We start from the raw sequence: 15,749 nt of genomic DNA, 5'->3' as shown, positions 1-15,749 counted from the left end.
CTCCAAGAAATTATGTTTCCCACTGATTCAGTTCTTCTTACAACTCTGCAAATACTGGAGGATAGTGTGTCCTGTGCTTGCAATGCTTATGACAATAGATGGCAAACAGTGAGGACAACCACGTGGGTCATGGGAATTTTTAAAAAGGCATGAAAATTATGGGATATAGATGACATTATGGGATGGAGACAGTTGCACACTGGAAAGTTGACCCCTTCCTCTCAGTCGCTCTGTCCAACTCATTTCTTCCACCCACTCATTTCTTCTGATATTTCAGCCCATTTTCTTTATCCGTACAGCTGAAGATTAGTTACCAACAGAAGAAACTTTTTCAAATGTATAACCCCATCAGATACTACCAAGATTCTGCTAATGCAGAAATAATCTGTCTCTTTATACACAAAACATAGCCAAAATATAGGAGATCCTATAGCAGGAGCCAATCAAGTCACCATACTGTCTCACACAGAATTGTTATTAGTATTTGGATTGTGATGATGCTTAGAGGTCCTAATCAGACCTGAGGCTCTATTGTGTTAGGCAATGCATACACACATATTGAAAACACTGTCCCTATGGCAAACAGCTTATCTTTGAGAAGTGGAAGATTTACTTGCATTCCACCCTCAATAACTAGCACCTAAAACACCAGCTTTTCTGAATCAACTGATTTTAACATAGTAGAAGAAATTTCCCAGAAAAGTACCGGAGAGATTATATTGGGAGGCATAAACCACAAACAAAACAGCAATAATGTATATAATAAGTATTAAATTTATTATGTATGCTTAACTATTTAGTTTTGTCTCAGAAACTAAACCTCTTGTCAGAAAGCTTCATGTTTGCTGTTGGAAAATATCATTTTTACCTTTGCAGGTGACCTTCCCTACATTATACAGTCTTAACGATCATCGATAATCAAGGTTGTGAAGGAAAGAAGTAGGCTGTCTTGAGGAGGAAGTAATACAGTAAGCAATAGGATACTGTACATCATGGGACCATGTATGAAAAGATAGTGTGTTCTTCATTTGTACAATATCTCATGAACCCCATTATGGAGCACTAAGCATTGGCCTAACTCAGTGTTGAGTGATTTTGAAAATCCCACCATAGTAGCTATACGGGCTCTACATGAACTAGGACATATTAATTCTGTAACCTAATAGCCAAACTTCTACTCATCTGTTTCCACTTTCCAAGATGGATTGGACTCCATGCATTGAATATTTTTCATATGCAATTTTGTAAACAAATTTAATTATGCCGTTTCTTATTTTGTAGTGTGGTTATATATTGTTGTTGTTTTTAAAGCTTCTACACGGTACACTGGAGACACCTACTGGAAATGTTAAAATGAAACATGCAGTTTTTACAATATTGGGTGAAACCTTGTTATGATTTGGATTAAGCCCCACCTAAAACGAAATGTGTGTTTTAACCCACCCAGGAACTTTTGGGTGGTCTGGGTTGGGTTAGATTGTTTTGGGTAGGTGTGTGTGGGTGTGGGAGAGAACACACAAAAAGATCACAGATAAGAAAGCAGAAGAAGAGAGGCATGAAAAAGCCAAGCAGGAGCCTTTAAGCATGGTGTGACCCTGGAGAAAGCTAGAGAGAGAGTTTTTGAGTCTGATGTTGGCTACAGGGACTTGTGGGGATTGTAAACTGAGAAACTGCTCCTTTTTTCCTTGTATCCTTCTGTGGTCAGAGATACAGGACTTTGTACATTCCTTGTAAATAAACAAGATTGCATAAAAGAAATACCTGGCCACCACCAATTTCTATTCCCAACTGGACCCACTGAGCCCGGAACTTTGACTAGCCACTTGGGTCAAAAAGAGGCAATAATATTCAGGGCCATCCCTAGCTATTTTGGTGCCCTACGCAGCTCTCCCCCCACCCTGCACGGGGTGTGTGTGTGGGGCCCCAAGCATCCACAGGAGCGAAGGGAGGCTGGCCTGCAGGAAGTGGAGTGACCCGGCCCCAGCCTGCTCTGCTCCCCTGGCTCCCAGGCTTGGGGGGGGGGCGAACCACCCCCCAGCACTCACCAGCAGCGCAGCTGGGAGCCAGAGGAGCGGAGCAGGCTAGGGCCGGGTCGCTCTACTTACCGGTGAGTGCAGGCCCGACCGCTTCTGGAGTCCTCAGGGGGGTGGAGGTGGGGCTGGGGCTGGGGCAGGGAAGGGGCGGGGTGGGGGCCCTGGGGAAGAGATGGAGCAGGGGCTGGAGTAGCACACAGCTGTGCAAGGCACCAGGAAATTTGGTGCCCTTCACAGCTGCATACTTTGCATATGGGTAAGGACAGCCCTGATAATATCTTTCTGATATATCACATATTACACAATAGAATAGTTGATGCGGGACATAGTTAAAATATAATATAGTGTCAGAATGGTATATAACAAAATATGACTTTATGAGCTTTGATACAATAAAGCTCTGTAAATGTGAGTTAGTTAAAAGGTCTTCAGTAAGTCTGTTTTCTCAAAAACTGTACTGTTGCATGAAATTCAATACATGTTATACAATTCCTATAATATTAAATAATAACAGTAACTAATGCTTAGCTTCTATATAGTGGGTTTTCATCCAAAGATTTCAATGGACTTTATATCTCCATTTTGCTTATGGGGAAATAGAGACAGAGACGACCAAATTTCAAGAGAGCTCAGGACCAGATTTTCAAAGATCCCTTTCCCCCTTTAGACGCCTAAATAAAGGCCAGATTTTCAAATATATCAGCATGCAACAACTCCCACTGTGATACTTATGATTAGATTTTCAACAGAACTCAGTACCCCCAGCATGCTGAGCTCTGTTGAAAATTTTCCCATTTGTTTTGGTGATTTTGTGATCAGGTGTTCACCCCACATAAGGCAGAGCCAGTAAATTAGGATAATTAACCTGATAGGCTGCACTGGGGGAAGAGCCTGGTCCTGAAGGACTGATGGAAGATGGAGCTGTGCTGGGGAAGAACAATAGGAGTTGTATAAAGCCAGTAAGTTGACAACAGAAAGGAACTGCAGAGGAAGTAGGCTGTGTTCACTACCTGGGAGTAGGGTGATATTTGAGTCTCTGGAGTTCAATAGTTACTCCCTAAGAGGAGGGGGTTTGAGTTAGTACACCTAGGGTATGTCTACACTACGAAATTAGTTCGAATTTATAGAAGCCGGTTTTATTGAAATCGGTTGTATACAGCCGATTGTGTATGTCCACACAATAAAATGCTCTAGGTGCTCTAGTCGGCAGACCGCGTCCACAGTACGAGGCTAGCGTCGACTTCCGGAGCATTGCACTATGGGTAGCTATCCCACAGCTATCCCACAGTTCCCGCAGTCTCTGCCGCCCCTTGGAATTCTGGGTTGAGATCCCAATGCCCGGATGATGCAAAACAGTGTCGCGGGCGGTTCTGGGTACATGTCGTCAGGCCCCTCCCTCCCCCGTCACAGCAACGGCAGACAATAGATTCGCGCCTTTTTATCTGGGTTACCTGGGTTACCTGTGCAGACAACATGGAGCCCGCTCAGCACAGCTGAGCTCACCATCACCATATGTCCTCTGGGTGCCGGCAGACGTGGGACTGCATTGCTACACAGCAGCAGCTGCTAACTGCCTTTTGGCGGTAGATGGTGCAGTAGACTGGTAGCCTTCATCGGCGATCTGGGTGCTGGCAGCCGTGGGGCTTGCCTTTTGGCAGTAAATGGTGTATTATGACTGTTAGCCGGCCTATTACAAGTCGGGTCATCGCACGTTAGCAGAGTCTTCCCTGAGCAGCAGCTCGTACAATAGGCCTGAAGACCATCGTCATACACCGCCCAGTATTTGCTGCCAAGCACCCAGAAAGATGCCGAGGGCTATCAGTCACGCTGCACCGTCGTCTTAAGATGTAAAAAATAGATTTTCTCTGTATTCATTTGCTTCCCCCTCCCTCCGTCAAATCAACGGCCTGCTAAACCCAGGGTTTTCAGTTTAATCTTTGGGGGGGACCAGTCTGTGACAGTTGTTTGTGTCTCTCCCTGATGCACAGCCACCGTTCTTTATTTTAATTCCCTGTGCCTGTACGCCATGTCGTCACTCGGCCCCCCTCCCTCCTTCCCCTAGGCCGTCAGATACTACGTTTGCGCCACAGCTCGAGCCGAGAAGCGGTTCGCGCCTTTTCTTTGAATTCTGGGTTGAGATCCCAATGCCCGGATGATGCAAAACAGTGTCGCGGGCGGTTCTGGGTACATGTCGTCAGGCCCCTCCCCCCTCGTCACAGCAACGGCAGACAATAGATTCGCGCCTTTTTACCTGGGTTACCTGTGCAGACAACATACCACGGCAAGCATGGAGCCCGCTCAGCTCAGCTGAGCTCACCGTCACCATATGTCCTCTGGGTGCCGGCAGACGTGGGACTGCATTGCTACACAGCAGCAGCTGCTAACTGCCTTTTGGCGGTAGACGGTGTAGCATGAGTGATAGCCGTGGGGCTGGCAGCCGTAGTGCTGCATTGCACCAGCCCCTTGCAGGCGATGGTATATTATGACTGGTACCCGTCGTCGTCGTACTGGTATGGCTGTCAATCATGGCCACCTGGGCAGACATGCTACTGTTTCGATGATGACGGTTACCAGTCATAATATACTATTTTCTGCCAATTGCCCAATATTGTCTGCTAAGCACCCAGAAGAGGCCGAGGGCGATGCTGGGTGCTGGCGGATGTGGGGCTGGCAGACGTGGGGCTGCATTGCTACACAGCAGCAGCCCCTTGCCTTTTGGCAGATGATGGCATATTATGATTGGTACCCATCATCGTCATACTGGTATGGCTGTCACTCATGCTGCAGCGTCGGCTGCCACCTTAAGATGTAAAAAATAGATTTGTTCTGTGTTCATTTGCTTCCCCTTCCTCCGTGAAATCAACGGCCTGCTAAGCCCAGGGTTTCCAGTTTAATCTTTGGGGGGACCATTCTGTGTGACAGTTGTTTGTGTTTCTCCCTGTTCCTGTACCTGTACGCCATGTCGTCACTCGGCCCTCCCTCCCTCCCGCCCTCCTTCTCCTGGTCCATCAGATACTACTTTCGCGCCTTTTTTCTGACCAGGCGCCATAGCTAGCACTGGGATCATGGAGCCCGCTCAGATCACCGCGGCAATTATGAGCACTATGAACACCACGCGCATTGTCCTGGAGTACATGCAGAGCCAGAACATGCCAAGGTGAAACCCGGACCAGGCGAGGAGGCGATTGCAGCGCGGCGACGAGAGTGATGAGGAAATTGACATGGCCATAGACCTCTCACAAGGCACAGGCCCCAGCAATGTGGAAATCATGGTGTTACTGGGGCAGGTTGATACCGTGGAACGCCGATTCTGGGCCCGGGAAACAAGCACAGACTGGTGGGACCGCATCGTGCTGCAGGTATGGGACGATTCCCAGTGGCTGCGAAACTTTCGCATGCGTAAGGGCACTTTCATGGAACTTTGTGACTTGCTTTCCCCTGCCCTGAAACGCCAGGATACCAAGATGAGAGCAGCCCTCACAGTTGAGAAGCGAGTGGCAATAGCCCTGTGGAAGCTTGCAACGCCAGACAGCTACCGGTCAGTCGGGAATCAATTTGGAGTGGGCAAATCTACTGTGGGGGCTGCTGTGATCCAATTTGCCAGGGCAATGAAAGACCTGGTGATAGCAAGGGTAGTGACTCTGGGCAACGTGCAGTCAATAGTGGATGGTTTTGCTGAAATGGGATTCCCAAACTGTGGCGGGGCCATAGACGGAACCCATATCCCTATCTTGTCACCGGAGCACCAAGCCACCGACTACATAAACCGCAAGGGGTACTTTTCAATGCTGCTGCAAGCCCTGGTGGATCACAAGGGACGTTTCACCAACATCAACGTGGGATGGCCGGGAAAGGTACATGATGCTCGCGTCTTCAGGAACTCTACTCTGTTTCGAAAGCTGGAGGAAGGGACTTTCTTCCCGGACCAGAAAGTGACCATTGGGGATGTTGAAATGCCTATCGTGATCCTTGGGGACCCAGCCTACCCCTTAATGCCATGGCTCATGAAGCCATACACAGGCAGCCTGGACAGGAGTCAGGACCTGTTCAACTACAGGCTGAGCAAGTGCTGAATGGTGGTGGAATGTGCATTTGGACGTTTAAAAGCGCGCTGGCGCAGCTTACTGACTCGCTCAGACCTCAGCGAAAAGAATATCCCCATTGTTATTGCTGCTTGCTGTGCGCTCCACAATATCTGTGAGAGTAAGGGGGAGACATTTATGGCGGGGTGGGAGGTTGAGGCAACTCGCCTGGCCGCTGATTACGCGCAGCCAGACACCAGGGCGGTTAGAGGAGCACAGCAGGGCGCGGTGCGCATCAGAGAAGCTTTGAAAACGAGTTTTGTGACTGGCCAGGCTACTGTGTGAAACTTCTGTTTGTTTCTCCTTGATGAACCCTCCAACCCCCCCCCCCCCGACCCGGTTCACTCTACTTCCCTGTAAACCAACCACCCCACCCCACCCTCCCCTCCCCTCCCGCTTGCAGAGGCAATAAAGTCATTGTTTTTTCACATTCATGCATTCTTTATTAGTTCCTTACAGAGGTAGGGGGATAATTGCCAAGGTAGCAGGGATGGGTGGGGGAGGAGGGATGGAAAAGGACACACTGCATTTTAAAACTTTAACTCTTATTGAAGCCCAGCCTTCTGATGCTTGGGCGATCATCTGGGGTGGAGTGACTGGGTGGACGGAGGCCCCCCCACCGTGTTCTTGGACGTCTGGGTGACGAGGCTATGGAACTTGGGGAGGAGGGCTGTTGGTTACACAGGGGCTGTAGCGGCGGTCTCTGCTCCTGCTGCCTTTCCTGCAACTCAACCATACGCTCGAGCATATCACTTTGATGCTCCAGCAGACGGAGCATTGCCTCTTGCCGTCTGTCTGCAAGCTGACGCCACCTATCGTCTTCAGCCCGCCACCTCTCCTCTCGTTCATGTTGGGCTTTTCTCATCTCCGACATTGACTGCCTCCACGCATTCTGCTGTGCTCTATCAGCGTGGGAGGACATCTGCAGCTCCGTGAACATCTCGTCCCTCGTCTTACGTTTTCTCTTTCTAATGTTCACGAGCCTCTGCGAAGGAGAAACATTTGCAGCTGGTGGAGGAGAAGGGAGAGGTGGTTAAAAAAGACACATTTTAGGGAACAATGGGTACACTCTTTCATTACAAGGTCGCATATTTCGGCTTGCAGGCAGCCATCGTAGGCCACAGTGTTTTGGCTTTTTTAACCTTCTTAACATGCGGGAAAGGTTGCAAACAGCAGCGCATTTCCCATATCAAGGATGAATTGGGTTGTCCATTTAAAATGGGGTTTCAATGTAAAAGGAGGGGGCTGCGGTTTCCCGGTTAACATGCGGCACAAACACAAGTAAACCCCCCCCCCCCCCCACACACACACACGATTCTCTGGGATGATCACTTCACCCCTCCCCCCCACCGCGTGGTTAACAGCGGGGAACATTTCTGGTCCGAATAGCAGGAACGGGCGCCTCTGAATGTCCCCCTTAATAAAATCACCCCATTTCAACCAGGAGAGCTTTCTGGAGATGTCCCTGGAGGATTTCCGCTCCATCCCCATACACGTTAACAGACTTGCTTGCTTTTTTTTTGTAATGTTTACAAATATTTACAAAGTTACACTCACCAGAGGTCTCCTGTGTGCCCTGAGGGTCTTGGGTGAGTTCGGGGGTTACTGGTTCCAGGTCCAGTGTCACAAACATATCCTGGCTGTTGGGGAAACCGGTTTCTCCGCTTCCTTGCTGCTGTGAGCTACCTACAGTACCTCCATCGTCATCATCCTCGTTCCCCGAACCGTCTTCCCTGTGTGTTTCTCCAGTGAGAGAGTCATAGCACACGGTTGGGGTAGTGGTGGCTGCACCCCCTAGGATCGCATGCAGCTCCGCATAGTAGCGGCAAGTTTGCGGCTCTGCCCCGGACCTTCCGTTTGCTTCTCTGGCTTTGTGGTAGGCTTGCCGTAGCTCCTTAATTTTCACGCGGCACTGCTGTGTGTCCCTGTTATGGCCTCGGTCCTTCATGGCCTTGGAGATCTTTTCTAATACTTTTCCATTTCTTTTACTGCTACGGAGTTCAGCTATCACTGCTTCATCTCCCCATATGGCGAGCAGATCTCGTACCTCCCGTTCGGTCCATGCTGGAGCTCTTTTGCGATCCTGGGAGGACTCCATGACGGTTACCTGTGCTGATGAGCTCTGCGTGGTCACCTGTGCTCTCCACGCTGGGCAAACAGGAAATGAAATTCAAACCTTTGCGGGTCTTTTCCTGTCTACCTGGTCAGTGCATCTGAGTTGAGAGCGCTGTCCAGAGCGGTCACAATGAAGCACTGTGGGATAGCTCCCGGAGGCCAATAACATCGAATTCCGTCCACACTACCCCAATTCCGACCCGCAAAGGCCGGTTTTATCGCTAATCCCCTCGTCGGAGGTGGTGTAAAGAAACCGGTTTAAAGGGCCCTTTAAGTCGAAAGAAAGGGCCTCGTTGTGTGGACGTGTCCAGGCTTAATTCGGTTTAACGCTGCTAAAGTCGACCTAAACCCGTAGTGTAGACCAGGCCCTAGAGAGGGAGGCGCCAGAAGCTGTAGGAAGGAGTCCAGGGAAAAAGCAACAAGGTCTGAGGGAAAGCAGACCATAGTTTCCAGGTATAGGGTCCCTGGACTGAAACCTGGAGTAGTTGAAGGGCCTAGATTCCCCTACCAGCTACTGAGGAAGTGGTACAGTCCAGGCCGTGACGCACAGACTGCCTATGATGGTTGTCCGGTGAGACTTTGGTACCCTGGAAGGGGAAAACACAGTGAGCTGGCAGGAGTGCCAGGCCATGAAGACCTAGCACCCTGAGTTGCAGAGAGTGAGAGAGAGATTGGCAGCAGAATGTGCAGTAAGCAGCAGAAAGGGGCATTGGACTAGAGTGGTGATAATCCCCAAATGTGGCTAGGAGGTGGCACCCTAGTGGTGAATGGACCCTGTGACAGTGCCTAATATAGGTGCTGAACTCTTGAAAATCTGGCCTATAGTAGTTAAAGACCAAATTTTCAAAAGTAGCCTCTATGTTTTACATGCCTTAGTTTTTTGGTATCCAAAATAAGAAGTGTTTCTCTTCCGAAAGTCAGTCCCAAGCTAACAGAAGTCAGTTGGAGCTGTGAGTGCTCACCACCTTTGAAAAATCAGGCCAATCTGTCTCAAGTTGGGCACCCAAAAGTTGCAGCTCTTGGAATCTGTAGCAAACTTTGAAAAAATGGATCTAAGTGATTGATTCATCTGAAATCACAGAGCAAGTCAGGGAGCAGAGTTGGAACTACAACCCAAATATCCTGACTCTCGATGCAGTGTCCAATTTGCCGGATCTTTTAATCTGCTGTTTAGTTTTCAGATTATTTTATTTTCAATTGAAAAGTAGCTCCGTTTCTGGACATATAGAATCATATTACACTGAAAGGGACACTGTTAGTAAAAAAATCTTATATTAAAAAAATCCATACTGCTGTTTAGATTGAAACTAAAATTTCATAATCAAATTTACTTTCACCAGTTTTTTCTTATTGCCATTCACTCTGCTGCAGCAAGTAAATTAGAATAGTTGTTTTTCCTATTTGTTTATAATCACTTTGATTATCATACACTGGAAATATTGCAATATTTGGGTTGCATACACCAAGGAGTTTTAAATTAAAACAAAATATTTTAATTTAACAAGGAAAAATAATTGAAATGTTTGTGTTAGCATTGAGTTTAAAAACAAATGATAAAAACATAAAATACAGAATTCTAATATATGACAGTGTCTCTGTTGGAAATCAATATACCACAACTGGTGATGTGCAAATACATTCCATTATATTAACAATTAGGAATTTTATAATGAGAAACATTCCATCAGATGTACAACTTCAGCAGTAGTATAATAGCAACAGTCAATCCTTCAAATCAAGGCAAAACAATGTAAACTGCCAGCAAATTACCCCAACAAAAATGGCTTGTATATGTTTACTAGATTGAGTAATTTACTACTTTTTTGGATATTCCCAGTTCAGTTCCTATCCACCAAAGAAAATGATCTAGTGTCTCTTCCTGTACTTCGTCCAGTAATATAAAACACTGTCTGATCGTGAACCAGCAGGAAGAGCTCTGCGATGCTTGGGTGGGAGGAAAATCCTATATCATATCCTGGTTTAAAGAGACACATAATCAAGGTTACATGTCTATCAAGCAATACCAGCAAAAGTCTTTGGGATCCACACCTTACTGAAAAGTTGGTTCAGACCACTTTAGATAATTAAAGTATTTATACCAGCAGCCTAGAAAATACTAATAAATTTAATGCAAGGGAATTTCATAGGTACCTTTGCTCTTTGTCTTTGGAATAAAGAGTGGGGAAAAAATAGCTAAAACTAGTGGACTGAGGCTATAAAAAAGACATAATATACTTTCAGAAATATAGCATTTATGCAAACCCACATCTTTATAGTCTATAGAAAGTGATAGTGATGTAGCTAAATTGCTACAACCTCCAAGAGAATATGTGTTGCAGTGGTGTAAAAGAAGTGAATGGCATGGCAGTGGCTTACCTCAGTTTCAAACAGCAGTGTAACATAGACATAAACTGGTTTAAGATGTCAGTTGAGGATTATCCTTGTTTAGGGGAATCCTCCAGTGATGTAAGTTTGGGGTAGCCAGCATTATGCTATCCTCTCTTGCAGACCCCCTACAATGCAGTGTGTAGTTGTGGAAAGGGATATTGCCAGTGCTCAAATATGAGAAAAGCATAGGTGGGTTCTGAATGTCAAGTGGCTTGCTTTAATTTTAACAGTAGTGAGAAGTAAGGGGACCGTAAGAGAAGTGAGATAATCCCTAAAGTAGTAAGGGGGCGTGGCTACCTTGCCCTCTCCCCTCCATAATTTGAGCATTGGACTTGGCTGGAGTACAGTTAAACTGTGGCAATCCCCAGCTACCAGAATGACCCCTGGGGGAGCTGTTGCAGCTGGGCACAAATCAGAGAAGCCCTGAAACTGCTCTGAGCTATGCCAGGGATTATATTAGCCCCTAGCCAGTCTCAAGATCCCAGGGGTAAGGTCCAGGAATGTATACCTAATTTATTAATGAATGTAAAGTCCTTGAAATCCTCAGGTGGAAAGCAGTAACAATCATAATAATAATGTCAATGAAACACATGGCTCAAAATCAGTGTACCCTGCTTTGAAAACAAATGTTGAGAAAAGCCTAATAAAATTTACATTGCAAGAGGAGGCCATTACTTTTGAGAAGTCAATTCCATGAACATTACCTGTTCATTAGAACAATTAAATGTCATCCCTTTTGTCCTTGCCTCTCAACCACCACTGTTTACTGAGGTGCATGAGCACAGGAGTCCCAAAACTCTGTCCCAACCCCTTGTCAACGTGGAACCAGACCACATTCTGCTGGTACATGGTACTTTGCAGCCAGGCAGAAAAAGGGGAAGATCTGGCCCCTATTAAGTAAAGGCAGAGACCCTGAGGTTTTCTGCTAACAATCCACCATTCCTATTTTTTACTCTCCAAATACCTTAAATGACCCATTAAGGACTATTGAGTAGTGTAACTCAAAAGTGATTTCCGGCTACGGTACCCATAGTTCCGAAAGGGAAAACAGGACACTGCCTGGGATTAGCCAGAGGGCCCTCTCCGCCCCCCCCCCCCCCCCCCCCCCCCCCGCCACCCCAAGCAAGACTGGTGTTGCTGCTCACTGGAGTCCTGCCTGCCCACCCCCCACTCTCCCCAACGTGAGGCTGCGGCTGGTGTTGCTGCCTCTCCCCTTCCCCCCCCAGCACAGGGCTGACATTGCCATTGGCCCACCCGCACATTCTACGCACCCTACTTTTTTGCCAAAAGTGGGCATTTGTCCCATTTGCTCTTGCCAACTGATCAAATTGGCAAGAGCAAACAGGACAAATGCACACTTTTGCCCAAAAAGTCCAAACAACTGGGACAGGACTTAAAAAAGAGACTTTCCTGGCCAAAACGGGAGATATGGTCACCCTATTTCTTCTGGCACTATATATTCTGATCACCACCACTACAGAGCCCTATGTGCAGCTATGATTATATGATATTTGGAAGTTGGGATATGTGACTTTAAAGGAAGGAGTTGAGACATAGAGTTTAAGGCCAGAAGGGACTACCAGATTATCTATTTTGATCTCCTCTACATCACCAAGCTACAACCACAGATTACTTTAAATGGATGTGAACAGGGGTGGGGAGCTCTATAATGGGTGGGAAAAGATGTAAACTGAATAGTTACAGTGAACTCATTGAACATGCCCTTAAAAAAAAAGGATGAGATTAGCATTAAAAATTAAATCTACCACTATGAAATAGACACTTTTTAAAATACATTGTTCATACTCATGGCCTTTCTAGTGTGCATTTGACCCATTACTAAAATTGTGAATCATAATAAGTTTGCTTATATTGATACATTACAATACCTCAATGTTGCCAACTCTCATGATTTTATTATAAGTCTCACAATATTTAGTGTTTTTCTTAACCCTCAACTTCTGGATTAATGGGAATATCTAAGAATCTCAGCTTTCATAAAAATAGTTACTGGACCTCATAGTTGAGGAGAAAAGCTTGAAAATGTAATCCAAGTGGACCCTAAAGGTTAAAAAAACCCACAAAATAAATAAAAGTAACCCACAATGTATTTTTTAAATCTCATGACTTTTAATAAAATGTTATGATATGGGGGGCTTTTACGTACAATTTCTGAACAGTTCCAGTTAGCAATATTGGTACCTATAGTTGATTCAAGTGATGATAATCAATGGACAGATCCTGCCAAGAATTTTTCATGTGATTTGTTTTTCACTCCTGCAAGAAGTCCAGTTCACTTCAGTGATTCCACATGCATAATTTAAATGGCTTAAAGTGATTTTTTACAAGATTAGGCCCTATATTTGTGTTTGTGCAGCATGCCTGGTAAAATGTGCTGTCCTCTGGGCCGGGGTAAAATCCTAGGGCTGGCTAGTTGGAGGGGCAGGGCTCCCCGTACTGGTCAAAAAGCCCTCCTTTGTCCTAAACATGTCCCCCTCTTTGTCACCATCCTACTACTCCTCTGTCGTCCCCCCCTTTCCCATTTCACACAGCAAACACCCAGTCATCGCTGACCAAAGTTGTGTTTGGAGCAGCTGTTGTATAAGAAAGTGGAGTGTCGCTGGGAGACTCTACTGGGGCAGCTGCCCCACTCCTGCAGAACAGGGGTTAAAAGCAGCCAATCTAGGCAGATTGGGGAAGCAGCCACAGATGTGGCTGGCTTAATCAGGCCACAGCTGACCTGGATGAAAGGGCTGTGGGGCCAGGAGACAGGGGAGTCTCTCTCCAGCCCTAGAGGAAGACGTGCTAGCTGGTTGGGTGCAAAGTACCTGAAGCAGAGTAGTGCTGGGGAGCTCCAGCCTGGTAAACCCCCAGGCTGCAGGCCTTTGGTGAAGGCCTATGAAAAGGTACTGGGGTTGCAGAGGGGCAGCTTGAGGATAGGCAAAGGCAGCAGGTCCTAACCCCCTACGAATGATGAGTGGCCATTACAGACTGCAGTTTGCCTCAGTGAAAGGGGGCTAGATGACGACTGGTAGTAGTCACTGAGGCAAGGTGGGTTTAGAGGGTTGGGGATTCCCCTGGAGGGAAGACCCAGAGTGTGGGGGTACTGCTGGGGCATAACCTTGAGGAAAAGGGCACTGGGGTCTGGGAGGGACATGGGGCCTGAGGCAGGTGAGACGACAGCTGGCAAAGGGCGCTCCGGAACAGGAAAAGAGCTAATTCCCAGGATGACCAGCAGGAGGTGCTGCACTAGTGAGTCTTCGCTCGCTACAGAGACCAAAGATCATCTTCCACTTCCATCCTGGAAGGCAGGGCTCTGGACAGCATGGACACAGGAGGGAACGGCAAACTGCTGTGGACAGCAGAGGTTGGTTACTGTGTATTTAGAAAAAAAGGTAATATAACTGTTAAATATAAGCTCTGGGTACTTTACTGAGAAGTACAGTACAAGTCTAGACTCTAGGGTGGGGTAGGGGCAGTGATCTGGATAAAAACGGGCTTTCTCTTTATCTATCACAGCTGTAATCTCTCATAATATTACAGAATCCCTGCAAGGAAGCTCAGAGGAAAAAGCCAATCCCTGTTTATAGTCAGTCACACTTCTCACTCAATGCATTTGGGAGTGAGATACAAAGAGGGCAAATGGCCAGTGTAATGTTACATTTGTTACTGGTAGCAGTTACTGATGTCTAGGTATTCTCTCTTGCTGCATTGTCACAATTTGCTGCCTCTGGATTTCCCCATCCTGTAGGCCAGGAGTAGTACATTGTGATGGACAGTGGTATTCGTGTCACAATCGGCTACCTCTAACTTTTCCCCACCTCCGGGTTCAGGGGTAGCCAGTAGTGATGGATGGGGACACCTGTCACAATTTGCTATCCAGCCCTTCCCCATAGTCTTGTCTGGAGGTGTCAAATTATGACAGGTAATCTATCAATTTCAATTTTCTAGCTCTACCTTCTTCCATCTTCTGGTCCAGAGGTAGAAAATTGCAACAGATAGGGGTTCACCTGTCACAATTTGCTGCCTTGCACCTATCCCCGGTTCCTGGTCCCGGAAGTAGCAAATCGTGATGGATAGGGTTGCTTTCATCACAATTTGCTATCATTGTGAAATCTCTATTTTAAATTTGCACACAAATAAAACAAGGTATTATTGTCATTTGGAAAGGCTTTCCATAGAGTTAATCTCAGGTCTACTGTACGTAAAACCCTGACTGAAGGTATTGATTTTCGTTATTCGTCTCTTTCCATTGTAGATTCAGCCATAGAGCAGTGTTTCTCAACTTATTTATCGTTGTGGGCTGCATATGCCCATGTGTGTGTGCCCCAAGTTGAGAACCACAGCACCCCTCCACTGAACCCCCCCACAAGCCCCTATGCCTAGCAACTCTCGCCCAGAGACCCCTCCACAGAGTGGAGCCAGGGGTAGAGTTCTGGGTGGGAAGCAGGCAGCAGGGACCTGGGACCCTGCAGTATGGGGCCGGGCGACAGCCCTGACCCTGAACCCAGGTGCACGGGCCTGGGTGGCAGGGTAGCCAAGTGGCAGCCCACTGCCCAGACGCCAACCCCACGGGGCCAACTGGCAGCCCGATGCCAACTCCAGACCCTGTGGGGCAGTCCCTGGACTCTGGACCTCCGCCACGCATCTACCATGGTTCCTTATACAGACTTCCCCACCACTGTCACTCTTACACAGATTGAGTAAGCTTTCAATGTAACATTTGCACTGCTATATTTGGGCACACAAATAGGAACAGGTTACCTTCTGATCTGATAGTAGACATTTTCTCAGGCTTTTCCCCACCGCTAAAAGCAAAGTGCCATTTCCTCACTGTGTTTTTACCTCAGAATAGCTCCTGCAGCTTAGTTACCCAGAGGTGTTTTAAAAAAACCCCAAAACCAACAACTTTTTTTTAGCAGTGAGGAAAAGGTCAAAGGGCTAGATTCACAAAGGGACTTAGGTGGTAGGATACTGAGCATGTTAATGCCTAACTTTTAGGTGCCTAAAGTCACAGGAACAACAAAAAGAAGAACAGGAGTACTTGTGGCACCTTAGAGACTAACAAATTTATTAGAGCATAAGCTTGTTAGTCTCTAAGGTGCCACAAGTACTCCTGTTCTTCTTTTTG

The sequence above is a fragment of the Trachemys scripta genome, chromosome 5 (genome assembly GCF_013100865.1).
Source record: "Trachemys scripta elegans isolate TJP31775 chromosome 5, CAS_Tse_1.0, whole genome shotgun sequence".
NCBI classification, from domain to species: Eukaryota; Metazoa; Chordata; order Testudines; family Emydidae; genus Trachemys; species Trachemys scripta.
This window is presented reverse-complemented; position numbering follows the sequence as displayed.